The 22276-nt window shown below is 51.2% G+C and overlaps 1 pseudogene; it reads left to right on the top strand.

The window, feature by feature from the left end:
- The window catches only part of LOC119279747, an 86530-nt pseudogene extending 78675 nt beyond the window's left edge, over window positions 1-7855 (top strand).
- The last annotated feature ends 14421 nt before the right edge of the window (window positions 7856-22276 follow it).

Below are 22276 nucleotides of genomic sequence, written 5' to 3' on the forward strand. Positions count from 1 at the left end.
GTCTCCCATGAACACTCCTAGATTCCTCGTTAGGTCGTCATTCTTCTCCACTAGTATCGTCATTTCCTCCTCATATCCATTGCGTGTAGACTTGAGTTCCTCTTCTAGCTCCGTAATCCTTGTCATTGCCTTCTTCAGATCTATCATGCCTGCACACATCTGGTTCTCCTGGCGATGAATGTGCTGCTTTAACTCCTAGATGAAAGCTGCAATGGACCTGTCCCTCCTAGTGCCGATCATCTCCCATTGCTCATCTCAGCACCCACATATTTGGTAGATAGTTCCTTAAGATCCTTGTGCTAAACTTCTCCAATGCATCCCATGGCGATATGGGCTGCCATGCTCTTTCCTAGACTCCAGGTTGGTGCATCAAAAGAAAACTCTATGGGTTCAGTGACTGGCATGAATGTCCTTCACGGAACTTGAACTCGAATCATCCAACGCTCCTCTTCTGGTAAAGTGGCGATGTAGGTCCCGATGAAGCTTGGTATTCCAATGTTCAGGTACCTAGTAACTTCCTTCAAGTGTCGTCCAAAAGGTGTATCTTCATCCGTTTGTGTAAACTTGTTCCTTTAGTTCGCCATCCTATAGTGTGGAAAAGGGAGAGGAGTCAGAAATGAGTAGAGAAGAGTGGCTTATGGTTTATCTTAATGGTGTGTCCTACAGTCAGCGTGTGCTCTGATACCATCTTGTAACGACCCGGCCCGAATGGATCAAAGTCTCTGTGCATTAGTGTCATCCCTGGATCGGTAATATTGACACGCATAGTACTTGAGGATTTATAACAGAGTTTCAATCACACACTTATTACATCGAATGTCTCAAAAGAGAACTTATTACAATAATATGGCTTAAGGCCATCTAAAAAGATAACAGCAGAAGGCTTGGAAGATAAAGTGAGTCCATCAACTCCATCGGCATAGCTGAGTGAACGATAACGACCTATGGCACCTTACTCGTTGTCTGAAAAGTCTGCAACATGATATGTTGCAGCCCGAAACGGGCCAGCACATGGAATATGCTGGCAATGTAACATATTGAGTAATGAACAGATAAATGCTATCACTACATGCATATATGGCTGGTGGATAGCTCTATGGTTACAGTTTTGCATAAAGCCAATTTTTTCCTACAACAAAGGAATAAATTTTATTTAACTATCATGGTGGTTGTTAAACATTGAGAAGATTCCTCCAACTCAATCCCATTTAAACATCATTAATTAACCCAACAAATTAATTTAGAGTGATGAGATCAACATGATAATCAAAGAACCAGATACTCAAGATGTCCATAACCGGGGCCACGGCTAACCATGATTAGTTTATACACTCTGCAGAGGTTTGCGCACTTTTCCCCACAAGACTCGATCTCCTCCATTGGATTTCTTGCACTAGATGGTGTTTGAGAAACGGATGACCGAGACACAGTCTTTCAGAAGCATAAACTCTTTACTCTGGGTAGACAGTTACACCTACTTTCCCCTACATCTGCTAGCCTACCACTGAAAGAGGTCATGCAACATACTAAACTATGCTAGAGCCTATAATAGCTTGTGGCTGCACATGGAAGTTTCTAGCATGAATAATCTTATGATCCCTTTGAGCCTGGGTGGCAAACCGTAGGATAATCACACGGGTACTCCGGGATATCCTAGGACAACACTGGATTCTCCAAGTGCCCGCAACTAATCCACCCAGATGTGTATTTAAGTAACCACCTTAAGTTAACCATTAATTAACAATACTCACATCTTTCATGGATACACTCACCCAATCCACGTCTATGAGCATAGAATAGCAATCCTAAGCATAACGTAGAAGTAACTCCCAAAGGTTTGATAATAAAAGGACAATAGGTTCTACCTCATCATCTACTTCCAACAACCATATGTTATAACAGATCCTAACCATGCAACGTTTGAGGATTGGAACTAATGCACAAAAACATGTGTAATAAAGGGATATGATCAAAGTTTACTTGCCTTGCTGATGATCCGCAAAACCTAGAGACTCATAGTAGCACGCTTCACACTCCGGGAATTCTATCACAAACAAACAATAACATACATAAGCACTCAACTAAATGCACGGATAAAACTCAAATAAGAAGATCTAACCAGAAACTAAAACTGAGGAACTCCGGTTTGCAAAAAGAATCAAATCAAACGGAGCAACGAAACTCAAACTATGAAAGAAACAAGATTCGGTTACTAATCTGAACTAAAGTCAAATTTTACAGTACCAAAATCTTGTTCAAGTTGGTTAAACAGAAAGAGGGCTTCGAAACAAAGATCTAGGCGCTTGTTTCATCTAATTCGGACAAACGAGCGAAAAGTTATAGTAGAACGAAGATTAGGGTAGAAATCGCGATCGAAAATAATCGCAGTTAAACCCTAGAAAATAAAACGAGACGAACAGGCTAACGAATGAACGTTCACTGTCTGCAACTAACTGACGAACAACGTTCGTTAAAATAAACGTACGGATGAACCTCCGCAAAATAACTAAACCGAAAAAAAACCCGAACCGATTTAAAAAAACTAGATCTAGGTTTTCTGAAAAACTGATCGGTTTTTTGAGAAAAAACGGGACGGCGGCGGGGCAGCGGCGGGAGTGGCGGCGGCGGCGCGAGGCGGCGGCGGCGCGACAGCGGCAGCAGCGGCGGCGGGAGTGGCGGCGGCGGCGCTAGGGTTGGCGGGTGCGGGGCTTGAGGCGGGAGCGGCTGGGCTGAGGCGGGGCCTCAGGCTAGCCTTTTAAAGGCCGGTCGGGCGGTGTCCGGGTCGGGCACGACCCGTTAGGTCGGTGCACTTTTTTTAAAATAAACTGACACGGAAAAACAAACAAAATAAAATACTAAACGGAGTTCAAAAATCCTGAAATAAATTTTCACGGTCCTCTAATAATATTGCGGACAAAACGAGCATTTATTTGGGCCACCAATGCAATTTTGGAAAATGCATTTTTTTTCCTAATTCAAATAAAATAGCAATAGAAGTCCCCAAAAAAATCTTTAATTGATTTTAACATTTTTACTCCATATTTCTTTTATTGTGGAGAAGTCATTTTATCTCCTCTCTTTTATTTTAACATTGGAAATATTCAGAGAGAAAATGATTAAAACCAAATGATGCTCTTTTAAAAAAATTGAGAACACTCAAATATGAAAAATAAAAAAATCCCCAACTCTCTCCGTGGGTCCTTGAGTAGCTTGAAATTTCTAGGATCAACCAAAATGCAATAAAATATGATATGCAAAGATGATCTATGTATAACATTCCAAATTGAAAATTTGGCATGTTACAGTCATGAGTTTACTCCGAGGAGCCGTGGTAAAGTGAGCAGTTGTTGAATAAAGTTAATATATAATGTCTTCATGGGAAGTAACTGGTAGTTTATTTTCATCATAGTTTCATGATGCCATGCCATGTTTGGATTGAACTGATAAATTATGCCATGTTTTGATATGTCATGTTATGATAGAAATGTTATGCTACGCCATGTTTTGCTGCCGCCAAGTTAGAATCATGTTTTGATATGCCATGTTATTGTTGAGATGCTATGCTATGTTGTAAGCTGGATATGCCATGTTATTGCCATGCTAGTAGATGCTATGATGTTGATGTTTAGTTTGATTTATGCCTCTAGTTAATATCATGCCATGCTTTCTAATGGTGATGAGGTAGATAGTTGCATGCGCTTGGTTCTCGCCTTGTCATCTGCATGTTTGGATGCTATGTATTTGGTTGTCTTGCAAGTACATTCAATGTACTGACCTGGCGTGTCATGCCAGTTTTGTAGGTCGTGCCCGAATTGTTCACTTATTCTGTCGTGCTAGGCCGTAACCTTTCCAGTCATGTGAGTTGTGGATCCTAGCCAGAGTCGATATGCTGCCAAACCAAGACTTCTGCCGCCATTTAAATAGCCTTAGAGCTATGCCAGAGTATTCATCTATGATGTAACCATATATACATGTATTTAATGAATATTCTTGTACTTGGAATGCTGTATCATGGACCTGTCGTGCGTCAGGTGTTATCCTGGGATGACGTGCGAAGGCCCGCTACTCCATGCGGATTGGGGTGCCACATATTAGAAGATGGGTTGCGAGAGTGACAGAAGCTTAAGCCTTAGTTTATGCGCTATTCCGTAAGGGACCGATTGGATCCAAAAGTTTAATGTTGTGGTTAGAATTTATTCTTAATACTTTTCTCGTAGTTGCGGATGCTTGCGAGAGGGTTAATCATAAGTAGGAGGTTTGTTGAAGTAAGAACAGCACCTAAGCACCGGTCCACCCACATACCAAATTATCAAAGTAGCGAACACAAATTAAACTAACATGATGAAAGTGACTAGATGAAATTCCCGTGTACCCTCAAGAACACTTTGCTTATCATACGAGACTGTTTTGTCAATCCTTTGCCTCAAAAGGATTGGGCTACCCCGCTGCACTTTTGTTACTACTATCGTTACTTGCTTGTTTCAAATTATCTTGCTATCAAACTACTCCGCTACTTACAATTTTAGCACTTGCAGACATTACCTTGCTAAAAACCACTTGTCATTTCCTTCTGCTCCTCGTTGGGTTCGACACTCTTACTTATCGAAAAGGCTACAATTGACCCCATATACTTGTGGGTCATCAACATGCCATTATGCTTTCATTATGTAGGTGTGTCCACATTGGTGTTATGGAAAAGATGAGCCCTGGGCAGCATTGGTGGATCTGTGGGTGTGGTCAGGATGGAGCCTGGGCGGCTACGAGCATAAAAAACAAGGCTAACCAAGGGAAGGAGGGAGCACATGCTCAGGTAAACCAGAACCACTTTCTCCACAAGACACTTCATGTATGACTAACCTCATTAAGCAATCTTCTTCTTGTATTTACCGTCACTTTCTTATGTATGACTAATCTCTATTTGGTGGTGCAGGAGGAGAAACTAAAGCGGCCGCTCTCACACATGGAGGCGTGGGAGATCGCCCATGCGTGGAGGAAGCCCAAGCCTGGCGAGGCCAAGTACTACGGCAAGACCGCAGAGAAGAAGAAGGCCTACTTTGAGGGGTATCTGAGGTTACATCTTGACACACCTAACCCCATTAGTGCGGATCTAGACAACAGAGTGGTGGTGGGCATTGGACCCAAGGCTCACGGTCGGCAGCCGGTTCTGGATGATGTGATCACTCCTTCTATCTCCTACAAACAGCTCTGAGTTACCGACCCGAGCCTGAGCCAGCTGTAACGCCCCGGACACACCCGCCGGTGGTCGTTACTCCTGGCAGGATCTAGACTCGCCCCACATATCAATACTAGTCTTTTCAGGTCGGTCACCCATGTTGAAATTACTCAGGAGCAACTTCCCGGTCAGTCACCCATGTTGAAATTACTCCAAGCTGAGCACGCTGAACTTTGGAGTTCTGTCCGAATGGGCTTCCGGAAAAGAAGGAATTCCTTATTGATATGAGTAGTCTATCATCCCTAATAAGCTAGGCTATCACATACACCCCCACTCAGAGGAACTGATGTCCTCGTCGGGCCACAGGAATGTTCCCTCTTGGCACATACGTCTGTGCATCCAGTCTGGTACATGTGTCATGCCGTGTGCCACGACGGGTCACAAATGTCATGAACAACATGATCGCGCACCTGACCGCAAACATCCATGTAACCTCGAGGGTCTGCTCTGATACCAACTTGTAACGCCCCGGACACACCCGTCGGTGGTCGTTACTCCTGGCAGGATCTAGACTGGCCCCACATATCAATACTAGTCTTTTCTGTGTAGTTTGTCCTTACTCGTGCGCACCTGGGAGGAACTTCCTGGTCGGTCACCCATCCTGAAATTACTCCAAGCTGAGCACGCTTAACTTTGGAGTTCTGTCCGAATGGGCTTCCAGAAAAGAAGGAATTCCTTATTGATATGAGTAGTCTATTATCCCTAATAAGCCAGGCTATCACACCAGTGCACGAGCACGACCATACCAGTGCGCAGTCACACTCCCTCCTAGCCGAGCGGCACTCTGTAAGTATTTTTCCTCTTATCTTCGTTGCTCACTTTATTTTCCGCATTGAGATGTTTTATGAGTTCCATCATGTCATATTGTAGGCCTACATGGAGTACACACGCCAGGAGACCATGGTGTGGCATGCGAGAGTTTTAACAGTGCAAGAGCACAACACTCGCATGATGACGGTTAGTTTGGCCCCTTTCATTTCACTTCTATATTTGCACTTGCATTTCTTCTAACATTCGTGTTTGCTTGGTCAATTAACATGCAGGGCATTGTTGAGTGCATGGCGGTCGGCATGGTTCCTCAAATGGAACCACCACCTCGTGGACCACAACCAGTGCTACTTACCCATGAGGAGTTTCTGGCACAACACCCGGGGACTATGTCGGTTAGTACATCCCCAAACTATTCAACCAGTGTTGCTTACCGTTTATTCAACACAATCATCTATCCCCTTAACATGTCTTTTAAACATCCAAGGAACCAGTGGATCTACCATTGGTGGTGGTGCCGGTCTTGGCATCACTCCCGGCTCACGGAGCCCAGTCACTCCGATCCACCGAGGCGGTGGTGGTCTTGTCAGTAGCGCTGCCATTAGCAGTGACAACCTGGGCTTTGGCAGACTTGGAGGTGGTGGTGGACGTACTGGCGCTTAAGCCTGTGGGTGATGGTAGTGGTGATGATATACTTGTGTGCTTTAGATGACTTGTGCTCTTTTATGCTACTTGAGATGACTTGTGTGCTTCTTAGCTAGATGCTTATGTTGTTTCTGATATGCTTATGTCGTTGGTTATGAGGATGTGATGGTGGTGGTGTTGGTTGTGGGAACATATATATTTATGTCGTTCTGGTGATGGTGTTGTTGGTTGTGATGGCGGTGCTGTTGGTGGTGTTCCTGTGCATGTTTATTTCATTATATATACCTGCTATTTGAATTGAATTGAATTGATATGAAATAGAAAACAGAAAAAATAAGACAAAAACTACGCCGACAGCTTAGCCATCGGCATAGTGCAGCCGCGAGTAACCAGTGGACGACATGTGGCACCTATGCCGATTGCCTAGCCGTCGGCATAGTTTTCACATATGCCAACGGCTAGGCCGTATGCATATGTGCCACATGGTGGCCATTGGCAGCTCCTGGGGCGTACCTACACCGACGGCTAGGCCGTCGACCTAGATTCAAATCTATGCCGACGGCCTAGCCGTCAGCGTAGCTACGACCCAGGAGCTACCAATGACCGCCAAATGGCGAGGCTATGCTGACGGCTAGGCCATCGACATATATTTGAATCTATGCCGACGGCCTAGCCTCGCCACGTGGCGACCATTGGTTGGGTTGTTCTTGACGACAGCGCCATCAGACGTCGTTGGCGTGGAACTTTGCCGACGTCCTGGGTCGTGGGCATAGATGTACGGACGCCGTTAGGGTAGGCATCTATGCCGACGGCATCCTGGGGTACACCGACGTATATGTTGTTGACGGCCCTACAACGACCATGGCCATCAGCATAGGGCTATCCCGACGGGAATCAGGCCTATGCTGACGGCCTGGGCCGTCGACATAGGGTTTCACTGTGGTAGTGAAATACGCCAAGGCAAAGCAGGCTTTGTGGCCGATAGACGAGCGTGTGGTGCTGCGGGACATAGGGGGAGCGAAAGTATGGGGTGGTGAGGTTCGGCAGGCTGGCCGAGGACAAGGTGGTGGCCAGAAGGTGGAGGGGCTCAAGGACACACAAGAGAAGGATGGGCACACCGTCATTGGCCCCTTCGTGCTCTCCCTCTACAACATGTCGCGGGCGCTCCCGCCGCTGTGCACCAACGAGCTCATGTTCCCCGTCGAGTGATCAGTCATTCGACCAAACGGCCACCCTACATATGCTGCTACTGTGTGCTAGTATTTCATTTGCTTGTAGCATTTCCGTTCCATTTAAGCTGGCGTGTCATGTGTTTGGTTCGTTGGCACAATAAATAGTTGAATGGTCTTGTCGGTGTCAAAATCGGTGGATCTCGGGTAGGGGGTCCCGATCTGTGCATCTGGGCGGATGGTAACAGGAGACAAAGGACACGATGTTTTTACCCAGGTTCGGGCCCTCTCGATGGAGGTAAAACCCTACTCCTTCTTGATTAATATTGATGATATGGGTAGTACAAGAGTAGATCTACCACGAGATCATAGAGGCTAAACCTTAGAAGCTAGCCTATGGTATGATTGTTGTTCATCCTACGGACTAAAACCCTCCAGTTTATATAGACACCGGAGAGGGCTAGGGTTACACAGAGTCGGTTACAATGGGAGGAGATCTACATATCCGTATCACCAAGCTTGCCTTCCACGCCAAGGAAAGTCCCATCCGGACACGGGACGAAGTCTTCAATCTTGTATCTTCATAGTCCAGGAGTCCGGTCAAAGGTCATTGTCTGGTCATCCGGACACCCCCTAATCCGGGACTCCCTCAGTAGCCCCTGAACCAGGCTTCAATGACGACGAGTCCGGCGCGCAAATTATCGTCGGCATTGCAAGGCGGGTTCTTCCTCCGAATACTTCATAGAAGATGTTTGAACACGAGGATAGTGTCCGGCTCTGCAAAATAAGTTCCACATACCACCATAGAGAGAATAATATTTGTACAAATCTAATCTGCTGACGTATTCCACAGCGTGACATCATGCCACGGCCAAGCCTTTATTTGAATCCTTTTACTGTCCCACCTCAGCGCATTTAGCGAGGCGGTTTCCTTGGCATGTCTTGTCAAAGCAGAGATCGTGTCCCCTTATTCCGGGATTCTCATCAATACGGGCGTGGGTAACCCAAACCGTGCCATTGGTATGTCTCCTTAATCGAAAGTGAGTCCCAAACGGTCATGGGGAGGGCTCTTGGAATTCAACCTATTTATAAAGAGACCAAGGCTCGACTCCTCCCTTTCAATCCCGATCAAATCCGCCTTTCGCCTTGAGTTCCAACACCCAAAGCTCCAGATTCAGGCGCTTCGGACCTCCAATGGCGTCCGGCTCCAACCTTCAAGGCTGGTGGATACCTTCCTCCGTTACGGACGAAGACGTGCTAAAGCTAAGAGATGCCAGGTATCTAACCGGCGAAATCTCTCATAGGCTGCCTGCTCAAGGGTAGGTTATTCCCACTCCCAAGCCTGGTGAGAGCGTGGTGTTCACGTCCCACTTCCTCCGGGGGCTAGGCTTCCCGACGGACCCCTTCGTCTGGGGGCTCATGTTTTATTACGGGCTGGAATTTCACGATTTGGCTCCGGAGTCCATCCTCCACATCTCATCGTTCATTGTCGTGTGCGAGGCCTTCCTCCATATTACTCCTCACTTCAGATTGTGGCTTAAGACCTTCAAGGTAGAGCTGAAGATAATCGAGGGGCAGCACGCAAAGTGCGGAGGTGCTGTTATAAGCAAGATTGGCAACGCTCCATGGCCCGAGGGCTCTTTTCAGGAGTTCGGCTTATGGCAACGAGAGTGGTTTTATATCACAGCTCCCAGGGGCACCAAATGGGTAGCGCCACCTGCTTTTCGCTCGGGTCCCCCCCCCCATAGCTAGTGTCATGGGTCAATAAAGGACTTAACTGTGGGTCGTCCAAGGACGTGCCCTTGTTGCAGGGCCGTGTTCGGGATCTCCTAGAAAGAGATATCACTCTGGTCGTAGTGACGTAGGTTATGTTGATTCGCCGCATCCTGCCCTGCAAACGTCGCCCCCTCCGCCTATGGGAGTTTAATCTGGAAGGACCGCGAGCCCTCCAACATTTTATGGGCACGACGCCCGTGGAGATGTACAATTTGTTCTTCGGATCACGAGCAATGTGTCCGGACTCGTCCGATGACGCAGGTTTGAGCTGTAATCGCCCGGATACCCAAGTAAGTAGCCCTGAACCCGGACACGCCATCCGTATATTCATCATGAAATTGCCCTTTAAAGAGTTGTCCCTTAAACAGGAGTGGATAGCGAAAGCAAAGCTTATCAGGTGTCCGGCCCCCTCCCTGAGACTACACCGGTTCCTGTGTTAACTAGGATGCTGGAAGTTGTGCCTTTGGAAGAAGGCGAAGAGGGGAACAACGAAGGTACCGCCTCCCGAAGGAGGCTGTCAGGAAAGGAGGAATCGAGAATTCCTCTAACCAGGGGAAGAAAAGGACCGCCTCTGAAGACCCGGAGGCCATGGCCTCAAAGCGGGGGAAGAAATTTTCGTCAGAGGGTCCGCCGCCGAGGGATGCCTCGGCTGCTTTGTGCTCCCGAGGGGTTCAGCTCTCCACCGAGCCGTAAGTAAAGAGGGGGGTTTTAAAATGAGCGACATCCATGTTCTATTTCTGAGGAAGATAATCGAAAATTTACCTTGTAGTTCGGATCTCAACCCTTCTCAGCAGAGCTCGTCTTCAGGGGATCTTCGTCCGGAGATGATGGAGAGCGGAACGCCTCCCCCTGCCGTACCGCCTTGCCAGGCGGGCGACCCTGAGGTGTCGTCACGGAGGGTTTCTCCGAATCTGGCAGGGCCGGAAGGCAGCCGTATTGCACCCCAAGGCCCTCCATGTCTGGCCTTCGAAAGAGGCCATCGGACTAGTCCGGCACCGTCCGGTGCACGGTCGGAGGAGCTGAAGGATCTGCTGGGGCGAGCGTCTATCTCAGAAGAACACCATGCATTGATGGATACGGTGATTAGAATAATTTCATCCGCGGAGAGCGGGTTGTACAAGGCCGTCAGGAGTTTGCTGATAGGCTTTGAGGTACGCGAAATGATGTACCTTTTGACAAATCCGCATATATAAAATGCGCCCTGTATAGATAGTAGCCCATGAGACTCGGTGTGTTGTCAAAAATGACGGCGCACTGAGGATCATAATCCCAGGTATGATATGTCGCGTTTCCTGTGTAGGTGGCGAAGTGTCTGGTGCCTAGCCGGACTGATAAATTTGCCGAGCTAAAGCGGCAACTTGACGTGGCAGATGCCGACATCACACTTATCAACAAGCGGCTGGACGAGGCACAAGGTATGTAATTTCGAAGACACCTGGTAAGAGGAGTCTGATGCCCATACCTTATAACATGTGTGCTTGATGCAGATGGTGCCGCTGCCATGGAGAACCTTCGGGCGGAACTTGCCCGAGCCAAGGAGCAGGCCAGGATAAGCGATGTGGCTGCCTTAAAGGCAGCTGAAGAGCTGATAGCCGAACAGGCTGCTCACTGTCAAAGCAAGAAGGAAATGGCCGAGATGGCTGTAAAGTTGAAGAATGCTGCCGACCGCTGCAAGCTTCTTGAAAAAGAAGATTGTGTGGCACAGAAGGACCTAGAGAAGGTCACTACCAAGGCCAAGGATACTCGCTCTGCGATGAGAGCTATGAAGGAGGAGCTACGTCAGGCCGGAGATATCACGGCTGGAAAGCCCTATATGCTGCGGATGAAGTTCGGGGATCCTAAATATGCTCTGTTGGACAGGAAGTGGAGTGCGGCGAACACTTATCTGGACTTGGCGGTGAGTGCCGCGGACGCGACCAAACACTTCCGGGATCGAAATGACCACGAAATGGAAGAACTTTTTTGGTCGCAGTTCCATAATCCAGAGCGCCCACTTTCTGTATCCGATCCTTTAGCCGCATGGGTGGAGCTGAACAGGTTATCTGGACTTGCCATGAAGCATGTCGTGAGTCATCTGTGGCCGAAAAGGCCCGAGCCGAAGAGTTATTTTAGCTTGGTGCAGCAGTTCCTCGGTGCGGTGCCGCATATTAATGCAATGAAGAGGTCAGCGTGCATAGAGGGTGTGCAGATGGCTCTTGCCCGTGTGAAGACATACTGGGCGGATATGACGGCCACTGCTGTTGCATACCAAGATTTGGACGAGAGCCGAGTACCCGCCGAGCACTATTTTCAGGAAGTTCTGCAAGGCGCTCGTTTAATAGAGACGCAGTGCTCGAAGGATGTTATATTCGAATAACATGTATTATTGAAAAACAATGTTTCGATGGAATATAAAAGCTTTTTATACTTGTGCTTTCAAGAATTAGAATACCTCCTGTGCGGTCGTTAATGTATATGTGTATATAACTTGAAAGATGGCAGTCTTCGGCTTCAGCCCCCACGCATATAATGCGGGGGTGTTCGCAGGAGGCGCATTTTCACACTTGATCCAACATCTTGGTCCTATTAAGGAGGTGATAGCGCAGCGAACTAGGCAACCGGACTATAATGCTTTATCACTTTCACTTAGCCATAGGAGTTTGATAGTGGGGCTACTATATAGCCCCTAAGGGCACCGCGCTCACCCGAATTCGGGGCGCGTGTGTGCCTGACCAGGAAACGGCCCTTCGTTAATGCGGAGGAATCCTAAAGATTCCGGCGAGTCATCGAGTGGTTGACCAGTCTCACGCTATATCATGACAGTCAGTTTTAGGCTTTCTCTACTAAGGTGCTCGCCTGGCCGAACCGGGGCACAATCGCAGTAGTTCTCCTGGTGCCACCTTAGCCGATAGAGCGGAACGTAAGGCAGCAAAACACAGGAGCCGGGCAAACCCAACATTTGACCAAAGACATGATTCGGAGCTGATGCATATAAGGCCAAACTCGCGACGCCGAACACTCCCTAAGGTATTCGGTCTTTATGAAAACGGGCTGAACAAAAGACCTTGGTAAGAAGCCCATGGTGTCCAGGTACGCGCAAAATTCTGACGTGGCCACATGCCAAGACGCCAGCCTCCTCCTCGGTTATAACAAAAAACCGGGGGATGTTATCAACAAGAGAGAGTAAAAAAGGTTTATGCAGGGTCTTAATCTGAAAAGAATCCTTGGAATGGGTCCCTACTGCACGTCTGCGCCTGTGTCTCCGTTGTGCCGTATCCTGGACGGGTGTAGCACGGTGTTCATCTGTAAAAGAGAGGAACTTAGTTGAAAACAATCGTGCAAGAAATCTATGTTATATTAAATAGACAAAGTATAATTCAAAAAATGGGTAGAATTGAGCTTTATTGTCTCTTGTTGTATACGAGCGGAGCCCCTTGTACAGGAGTATGCCGCTAGTAAGCCTTTTTATGTTTACGTCGGACTCGTCTAGCCAGGTCCGGGGTCTTGAACGACCTGTTTAGGTGCTTTGACTAGTAAAGCTGGTTTAGTGTGTGGCTGTCAAGGCAGCCGCACAATCTTCCGCGCTCGAGGAATACTCGATATTTCCCTTTAATGAGATGATGCCTCGCGGACCGGGCATTTTAAGTGTAAGGGATGCATAATGCGGTATTGCGTTAAAGCGGGCGAAAGCTTCGCGTCCCAGTAGTGCTTCATAGCTACTTGTGAATGGGGCGATGTGGAAGGTTAGCTTTTCGCTTCGGAAGTTGTCGGGGAAGCCGAACATAAGTTCTAACAAGAGGGAACCCGTACAATGGGTATCTGGGCCTGGCGTTACCCCTTGAAAGGAAGTGTTGCCATGGCAAATTATTGTTGGTTTTATCCCCATTTTGCGGATTGTGTCCTGGTATAGCAGGTTTAGATCGCTGCCGCCGTCCATTAGGACTTGTGTAAGGTGGAGTCCGTCAATTATCGGATCTAATACCATGGTAGTCCAGCCTGCATTCTGGATACTTCTAGAGTAATCCTGATGGTCGAAGGTGATTGGTTGTCACAACCAGTGGCGGGACTCCTCTGGGACAGGACGTATGGCGTGTATCTCCATAGGCGCCACTCTGTTTTTCCCTTTTGTCACGTGAAGTGAATTTACTGTTTTGACTTCTTGCAGGAACTTCTTTTGTTCTCCGGTGCTCTGCTTGTGGGGTTCGTCGTCGTCCTCGCTTGGTATGTCGAGCCCCTTGTGTTCGGCGTTGAGTTTGCCGGATTGCTTGAAGACCCAAAAATCTTTGTGGTATGGTTTGCAGGCCTCCCGGGAGTACTGTGGATTTGGCATATTTTGTCCAAGATTTTGTTGAGGTTAGATAGCTCGTCCCTGTTATCCTTGGGGGCGGCTTTTTCTGATTCTGCCGAGAGCTTTTGAATCCGGCATTGACTGTCGTGCTCTTCGGGCTGCTTCCCTTGGTCTGACGATGGTCCTTGCTACGTCGCAGTTTCCCATTTCCATCCCTAGATTCGGATGTACTTGGATCGCTGGTGCTTCTCCTTGCCAACCAGCTATCTTCTCCTGCGCAAAAGCGGGTCATGAGGCTTGTTAATGCGGCCATTGTTCTTGGCTTTTCTTGGCCGAGGTGTCTGGCGAGTCATTCGTCACGAACACTGTGCTTGAAAGCTGCTAAGGCTTCGGCGTCCGGACAGTCGACTTTCTGGTTCTTTTTAGTAAGAAATTTGTTCCAGAGTTTCCGGCCTGACTCTCCGGGTTGTTGAGTTATATGACTTAGATCGTCTGCATCCGGAGGTCAGACATAAGTCCCTTGAAATTTTTCCCGAAAAGCATCCTCGAGCTCTTCCCAACTTCCTATGGTGTTTTCGGGAAGGCTTTTAAGCCAATGCCGGGCTGGCCCTTTGAGCTTGAGGGGTAAATATTTTATGGCGTGGAGGTCATCTCCTCTGGCCATGTGTATGTGGAGGATATAATCCTCAATCCAGACTCCAGGGTCTGTTGTTCCGTCGTATGCCTCTATGTTTACAGGTTTGAATCCCGCTGGAAATTCATGGTCCAGCACCTCATCGGTGAAACATAGGGGGTGTGCGGCACCCCTGTATTTGGGTGTGCCGTGATGTTCGGATACTTGTTGCGTTGCATTGCTTACTAGAGCTTGCTTTCTTGGCCCGTAGATAGATCTGGCTGGGCTGTCTTTTTGATGCGAGTCCTTGTGTGGATCGCGTGCCGGCTTAAGTGCGGCGCCCATTGCCGCTCTATGTTGGCTGTGGGATTGTTTATCCGACCGGGTGTTTTCCTTATTCTTTGATTGCGGGGGCTCTAAGGCCTCCTCATCAAATTCCGGTAGTAATTTTCGCTTCGGATAGCTCTTTGTGTGGTGACTGTCGCCGTATTTGTCTGCGGTGTTGAGTACTTTGCCCCATCTAATTCTGAGTGCATCTTCCGCTGCTTTGAGCTTCCGCTTCTGCTTTTTCAGGCTACGCGCGGTGGCAACGAGCCTTTGGTGGAGGTTCTTCTGCTCCAGCAACTTGTCCGGCGTGAGGTCATCCAGACTATTATCTTCGCCGGGGACGGGTTGTTCGGTTTGTTTACCCAAGTTTCCCTGTTCGGACGATTGCTCGATTGCATGTTCATCGTCCGCCGGTTCGCCCTGCTCTATGGCTGGGTCTCTGTCGAGGTGGGGTTTGGCGCGGCGCTTACGCCGCCGCTTTGATTGCTTTTCGAGGGAACAATCCCTCCTTGCGTCCCTTTGTTCCTTGTCGTCATTTCTTTTAGGTGTGTCCACCATGTATACATCGTGAGATGAGGTGGTTGTCCAGTGCCCTGTAGGCACTGGTTCTTGGTCGTCTCCTTCATCAGCGTCCATACCGTCGATGTCTTCGGAGTCGAAGTCGAGCATGTCGGTTAAATCATCGATAGTGGCTACGAAGTGGGTGGAGGGTGGGCTTTGAATTTCTTCGTCGTCCGCATCCCAACCTTGCTGACCATAGTCCGGCCAGGGCTCTCCTGATAAAGAGAGAGACTATAGTGAATTCAGAATGTCACCGAAGGGCGAGTGCTGAAAGATGTCCGCGGCGGCGAACTCCATGATCGGCGCCCAATCGGGTTCGATCGGCAGGGGTGCGGAAGGCTCGGAGTCCGGAAAGGAGTCCGACACCTTGGAGTCACGAGTTTCATGAAGGACAAGGCTAGTGTTTGGCTCGATCGCCGTAGAGATTGCAGCCCCCGAGGCAGTGTCCAGCCACCCGTCCTTGATTGTCATAGTCGGCTCCGCGCTAAGGGCCGGAGAGGACACTGGGGCGGCCTCCTGGGCATTGTCCGGTGGCAGAGCTAGATCATGCCCATCGTGACAGTGCGGCACACTCGGCTGTGGCTCGAACCCGTCGAACATCAAGTCTCCACGGATGTCAGCCGTGTAGTTCAAACTTCCAAACCTGACCTGATGGCCAGGGGCGTAGCTTTCGATCTGCACCAGATGGCCAAGCGAATTGGCCCGCGGTGCAAAGCCGCCGAATACGAAGATCTATCCAAGGAGAAAAGTCTCATCCTGGACCGCATCGTTGTTTATGATCGGAGGAGCCATCGGGCCTAAAGGTGACGACACAGAGGAACTCTCAATGAAAGCACCAATGTCGGTGTCAAAACCGACAGATCTCGGGTAGGGGCCCCCGAACTGTGCGTCTAGGCGGACGATAACAGGAGACAAGGGACACGATGTTTTTACCCAGGTTCGGGCCCTCTCGATGGAGGTAAAACCCTACTCCTGCTTGATTAATATTGATGATATGGGTAGTACAAGAGTAGATCTACCACGATATCAGAGAGGCTAAACCCTAGAAGCTAGCCTATGGTATGATTGTTGTTCGTCCTACGGACTAAAACCCTCCGGTTTATATAGACACCGGAGAGGGCTAGGGTTACACAGAGTCGGTTACAATGGGAGGAGATCTACATATCCGTATCGCCAAGCTTGCCTTCCACGCCAAGGAAAGTCCCATCCGGACACGGGACGAAGTCTTCAATCTTGTATCTTCATAGTCCAGGAGTCCGGCCAAAGGTCATAGTCCGGTCATCCGGACACCCCCTAATCTGGGACTCCCTCAGGTCTAGTGAATGTTGATAGCTTCAGTTGATACGCACTGATATAGACAATGGCAAACTAAGGACGACCAACATTTATCACTGCAAAGCGGCAACAACTCAAACATTAGTACTGGTTAGTTAAACCGGAATCAGAAACTCTCCAACTCAACGTGTCCGTGCTACTTCCTCAAACAACAGATTGGCGCAACAGACTTCCGCGGCCTCGCATGAGAAGAAAACAGAGCAATATGCTTTGTTCAATAGAGTGCTCTTTTTTCCTTCTACGAAATCAAAAATGAAAAGAGAGAAAGAGAGTAAACTATATAACTTTGCTGGGAGAATAAACATAGTATGTCCATTGAAGAAGCTGAAACAATCACGAAAAAAAAACCTTCCATCCACAACAAAGTTCTTTAGAGTCTTCTAGGTTCTTTAGAGTCCTCGCATGCAGCTCAACTTTTGTCATCTCAACATTATTCTTGTGGAAAAAAACTACAAAGGAGTTTTTTGTCACATGAAATTGCTCAGGAGCATAGACCGGGGGATGCATCTGCCCCCCCCCTCTCTATATATGTGTTGGTGCATGCCTGCAGCCCTGCACACGTGTGTCTAAGCGTACAAAATCTGCCCATTGGTGTCTCGATCTTTCACTGTACATAACCTATATTGGGGAAAAGGAGGACATGAAAACAAGCTGCATATGTTAGAACCTAGGACTCTAGAGATTGATACAATGTGTCGGATTTCGGGTTCTGGCAGACCCTCTAGATTTGAACACTGGGGTGCGCGCGGAGATTTCGCCCACTACCTACCTGCACCTCACCGCCTCGCTATGATCTAAGGTACGGAAGGAACAACACAAGAGACACAGAGTTTATACTGGTTCAGGCTACCATTGTGGTGTAATGCCCTACTCCAGTGTGTGGTGTGGTGGATTGCCTCTTGGGCTGGTGATGAACAATACAAGGAAGAACAGCCTCGCGAGGGTCTGTTCTTGGCTGGTGCGATGAACTGCTAGGGGGAGTTCAATCGCTCTTTCTACTGGTTCCAAGATCCTCTCTCTCTAATCTCCTCGTCCCCTTTACCTGGTGGATGGCTAGTCCTATTTATAGGCAGAGGCCCTGGGCCTCTTCCCCAAATATTGAGCGGGAAGGGCGCCAACAATTGGCCATTTTGAAGGGGAACATCTAGTACACTTATCCTGACTAAAGTCGGTCCTCACCTGTCAAAGGCTCTGGTGGTGACGCCGGCTTAGGCTCCACAATGACTTCCTTCCTGCCGTTGTGACGGTCTTGGTCTTGTTGCACCGAAATGGATGCCTTTGCTTGATGCTCTCGCCTGTGCTTGCTCCCTTTGCACCAAAGAGGAAAGGGAGGACACTGCTCGGGCTGGCGCCCGCCTGGCACCCTTGGTCGTCATGGCTTGCTTCATGGGAACCTCGTGAGGTACCCCGCCTTGATCTCTCAGCCTCCTCGCGAGCCAGCCTGACGAGGCCATGCCTGAGGAAGCTCCCTGTCGTCCACCCCGTGAGGCTTGGCCCCTCGCGAGGGACTTGAGCTCGTGCTGATGAAGATGGGCCGTGCTGGGCCGCCCCTTGAGCCACGCCGCAGGCTGCAGACAGGCAAGTCTGGGGACCCCGTTCCCAGAACGCCGACAGTAGCCCCCGGGCCCAAGGCTCGCCCGGACATGGCTGAGCAGAGAAGCGAAGGGGCAAGCGCGAAGTGCCGCGGGCCCTAACAGCCTGCGGCCTCGGGCGCCGCATGGTGGTTGGTTGGACGTGGGTGCCTTAGCAACTGCGCGAATCGCCAAAAGAGCGGCATCTGCCTAGGCTTTGCTTCCCTTGCTTCCTCCGGTCATTGCCCAGATCCCCTTTCTTGCGCCCCTCCTTCCTGCCTCTGAAACCTTCAGATCTACATCGACCGCGTGCCCTAGCAAGGCATGGCGCCTTGCCAGACCCCGGCCGGAACTTGGTACTCACCCGCCTTGGACTCGCCGAACGTGTCGGAGATGAGCCTTACCCGGGTGCGCCGGATGGTGGCGGCGCAAGGCATCAACGGGGCAAAGGTGTTCAAGGCCGGCTCCGCCCTTCCTGAGGGCCAAGGGAGCACCTTCTATCCACTCTTTGTGAGCGCCATTGCTGCTGGTCTGGTGCCTCCTTTTCCGAGTTTTTCTTCTATGTCCTCCGCCATTACAACCTGCAAGCTCTGCACCTCCACCCCAACTCTGTTCTTCTTCTGGCGATTTTTGCCTATTATTGTGAGGCTCACGTCAGGGTGCAGCCCTCGGTGGCCTTGCTGCGCCACTACTTCTCCCTCCGGACCTCTCGTGGTCCCATCTTTGCATGCGCGAGCATTGTCACGTATGGCGGCTCCAACGCCATCTCGAAGCCCGGGAAGAGGATTCAGGGATTCAGGAGCAAGTGGGTCATGGTGGATGCTGGGCGCATCCACCCTTGGCTGATTCTGCCCACGGAGCATGCCACGAGCTCCGATGATTGGTCTCGCGTGGAACTCGTGGACCCCCGCGCGAAGCCGGTGCTGGAGAAGATGGACGCGGATCTGAGGCCCGGCAACATGGCGGCGGCAAAGCTGACCGGTGCGTCGCTCCTGAGGGAGTTCCTGGAACACCAGGTGGCCCCACTTCGTCAATACTCGTTTCCGCTGTGGAGGCCCCGCCCGAGCCCCGCAGTCTTGGCCGACGAAGATCTGGCCGCGGTCCTCCAATCTTTGGTCGGAGGAGACGTGGCGAGGCTGGAGGGCGCCCCTGTACCTCTGTTCCTTCGAGATGATTGGGAGCAGGCGGTGGACTCCATGCCCGTCTTCAATGGGGACGGGCCCGTGCCCACGGAGGTTCCCGAGGACCCGGCGGCCCTGGCGACGGTGAACGTGTCCTCCGGTGACTCCAGCGAAGAGGAGGAAGAAGAGGAGCGGGAAGGAGGGCCTGACTCCGAGGCTACCGACGGGAGTCGAGAGCACCCCTCCCCTGGCGCAGGTCCCGCGCTCTCCGTCTCTTGCCGAGCGACGATGAGGATGGAGACGAGCGAGGCGGCGAGAGCTTGCCCCCGATCCGGAAGAAGGACAGGACTGGGCTGGTCCCCCTCGGGTCTGCCCCGGCTCCGAGGTGATCCGCAGACGCGCCTCCTACTTCCGAGCCTCTGAGGCTGATCCCTGCAGCCGGCTCTCGGGCTTCAAGTATGGCCGGAGGTTGCTCGAGCTCGCGAGCGATGACCAGTAAGTGTTTGATTCTTGTTTTATTCCTTGTTTCGTTGCTGAGGCTTGACATCCGTATCTCTTGGCTAGGCTGGCGCCTGCGGCGAAGAAGCTGAAGGGGGCTCCTGAGGTTCCGTCTGGGGCAGCGCCTCTGCCCGCGAAAGGAGGTGACTGCAAGGCACGGGCCTCTCCTGCCCGGTCGTCCTCGCGAGGCCTGGTGGAGCCGGCTGGGGCGAGCTCAGCACCCATGGCCCAAGCGACTCCTGAGGTATCCTTGCCTGATGCCACCGCCACCGCTGTTGGGGCACAGCAGGTCCCGCCTCAGGATACTGTGGTTACGCTGCCGTCCTCTCCTCCTACTCCACCAACTGTTGTCTCTCTGACTCTTCCCAATGTCCTGGATCGTGCTACTGCTGTACTGGACCGGCTGCGGCAAGATCTTCTGGGCGCCGACCCTCGCCAGGTGGCCGGGCGCTTGGAGTTGGCTTCTGGCTGGATTCTCTCTGATGCTTCGATTCGAGCGGCGCTGGTTCAAGCCTCGACAGCTTGCGACGAGGAGAAGCAGGCCATCCTTGGGGCGAAGGCTGCTCGCGACGCCGCCTTGGGGGAGGTGGCCGATGCTCGAGGCCGCTGCAAGGCGCTGGAGAGCGAGCTGCAGGGCCTGTTGGACCAGCTTGCCAAGGAGGTCCGCATTCGCCAAGAGAAGGAGGAAGACATGAAGGCTCGCGAGGCGGCCGTCAAGGACCGAGGCGCCAAGCTTAACAAGCGTCGTGACCGCCTGGGCGCACTGGAGTAGGAGTTGGAGGCGAGAAAGGTCGAGCTGGACGGCAAGGCGCGGGTCCTTGCCGAGGACCACGAGGCCTTCACGGAGATGGAGGTGAAGGCTCGCAGCTTGCTGAGGTCGCTTTACGACAGCGGCCTGGAAAGCCCGATGGCCGGCGCCGAGGACGGCCCCGCCAAGCTGCTCCCCTTCCTGGTCCGTGCTCTTGAAGATGTCACCCTTGGCCTTGGACCTATGGCTGAGGCCGAGGCGCGTGTCCTGTCTTCTGCAGCGCTGACGCGGGTCCTTACCCACGTCTACCTTCACGATCTGAATGTCGACCTCGACAGCCTGCTGGAGCCAGCGAGCGGCGAGCTTGCCACTGCCGCTGCTGAGGCCGTGAAGGGTCGTGCGGAGGCTCTGCAGGCGAAGTTCCGGGCCTTCAGCACCAAGCCGAAGCGAGGCGCTGCCAGTCCTGCGGATTCACGAGGCGAACCCGCTCCGCGCAGCTCCGCCGCCAACAAATGACTCCATTATGGCTCATGTCCTACTTTCAGCTCCTGCAACATGCGTCATGCCTCGGGGAGGCATTTAAACTTGTGTTTGGTGTTGTGATAATAGTTATGGACTGTAATATTTGCTTTTGAATTCCTTGAAATTTGCACTTTTCCTTCCTACTTTCTTATGTTCTACGCCGCAGAGCTCGGCCCCGCACATACCTCAGCCGCCGTTAGCCTCGACCGGAAACCAGGACGGGACCAAGGAGTGAGGGGCTACGTGAAAAGTTAGGCTCCTGAGTCGCGATGCTCAGGAGTCCCCCTTGGCGCACGAACAACAAGTAGGGAGGTGAGATGTGGGGGTGAATCTACCATTCTACGTCTGCAGAGCCCGGCCCCGCGCATACCTCAACCGCCGTTAGCCTTTCGGAACTAAGGAGTGAGGGGCTACGTGACTAGTTAGGCTCCTGAGTCACGATGCTCAGGAGTCCCCCTTGACGCTCAAACAGCCTTCGTACATTGGCTCCGCTCGGGGAGGGACGTGCGATGAACCAGGCCCGAGGGGCCTGGCTGGGTGGCGTGCATCTGGGCGTGACCCAGGCGCAGCCCCCGTGCCCGGCCCCCTCGCGCGGCACTCCCGAGGGGAGGCGTTGCGGTGAGGCCAGACACTGAGCTCTGGGCTCCCTGAGGTTGATGCGGCCGGGGGCCACCCTCAGTTGTTTATCACCAGCGCGGAGCATAGCCCTTCCGTATGTGTATGGGCATAGCCGCTCCTCGGCAGTGTCGTCAGCCAGCATGGAGCATGGTGCTTCTACTGGTGCATGGGAGGGGGCTCCCCTCCGGGAGGAGCCCCCGGGGCGTGTACAGCCCCGTCCTGACACGTGGCTGGCACGGTAGGGCCTGAGGAGGTGTATCTGGGCACCCGTGAGCCAGCGCGGGACTCACGAGGCCCTACCTCAAGGCGGGTTGCGCCTGACACTGGGCCTTAACTTGTGATGTGTTCCTGTAAATTTGGCTAGATGTCGATGCTCTATGTCCTCGGGTCCCGGCCCTCGAGCGGGTCTCAGCCGTCGCTGGTATGCCAGGTCGTGATGCCGTGGACAAAGCCAGAGGGTGAGGGCTGCAGAGCCAGTAGGAGCCCATGAGTCGTGATGCTCAG

The sequence above is a fragment of the Triticum dicoccoides genome, chromosome 3B (assembly GCF_002162155.2).
Source record: "Triticum dicoccoides isolate Atlit2015 ecotype Zavitan chromosome 3B, WEW_v2.0, whole genome shotgun sequence".
In the NCBI taxonomy this organism is placed as follows: domain Eukaryota; kingdom Viridiplantae; phylum Streptophyta; class Magnoliopsida; order Poales; family Poaceae; genus Triticum; species Triticum dicoccoides.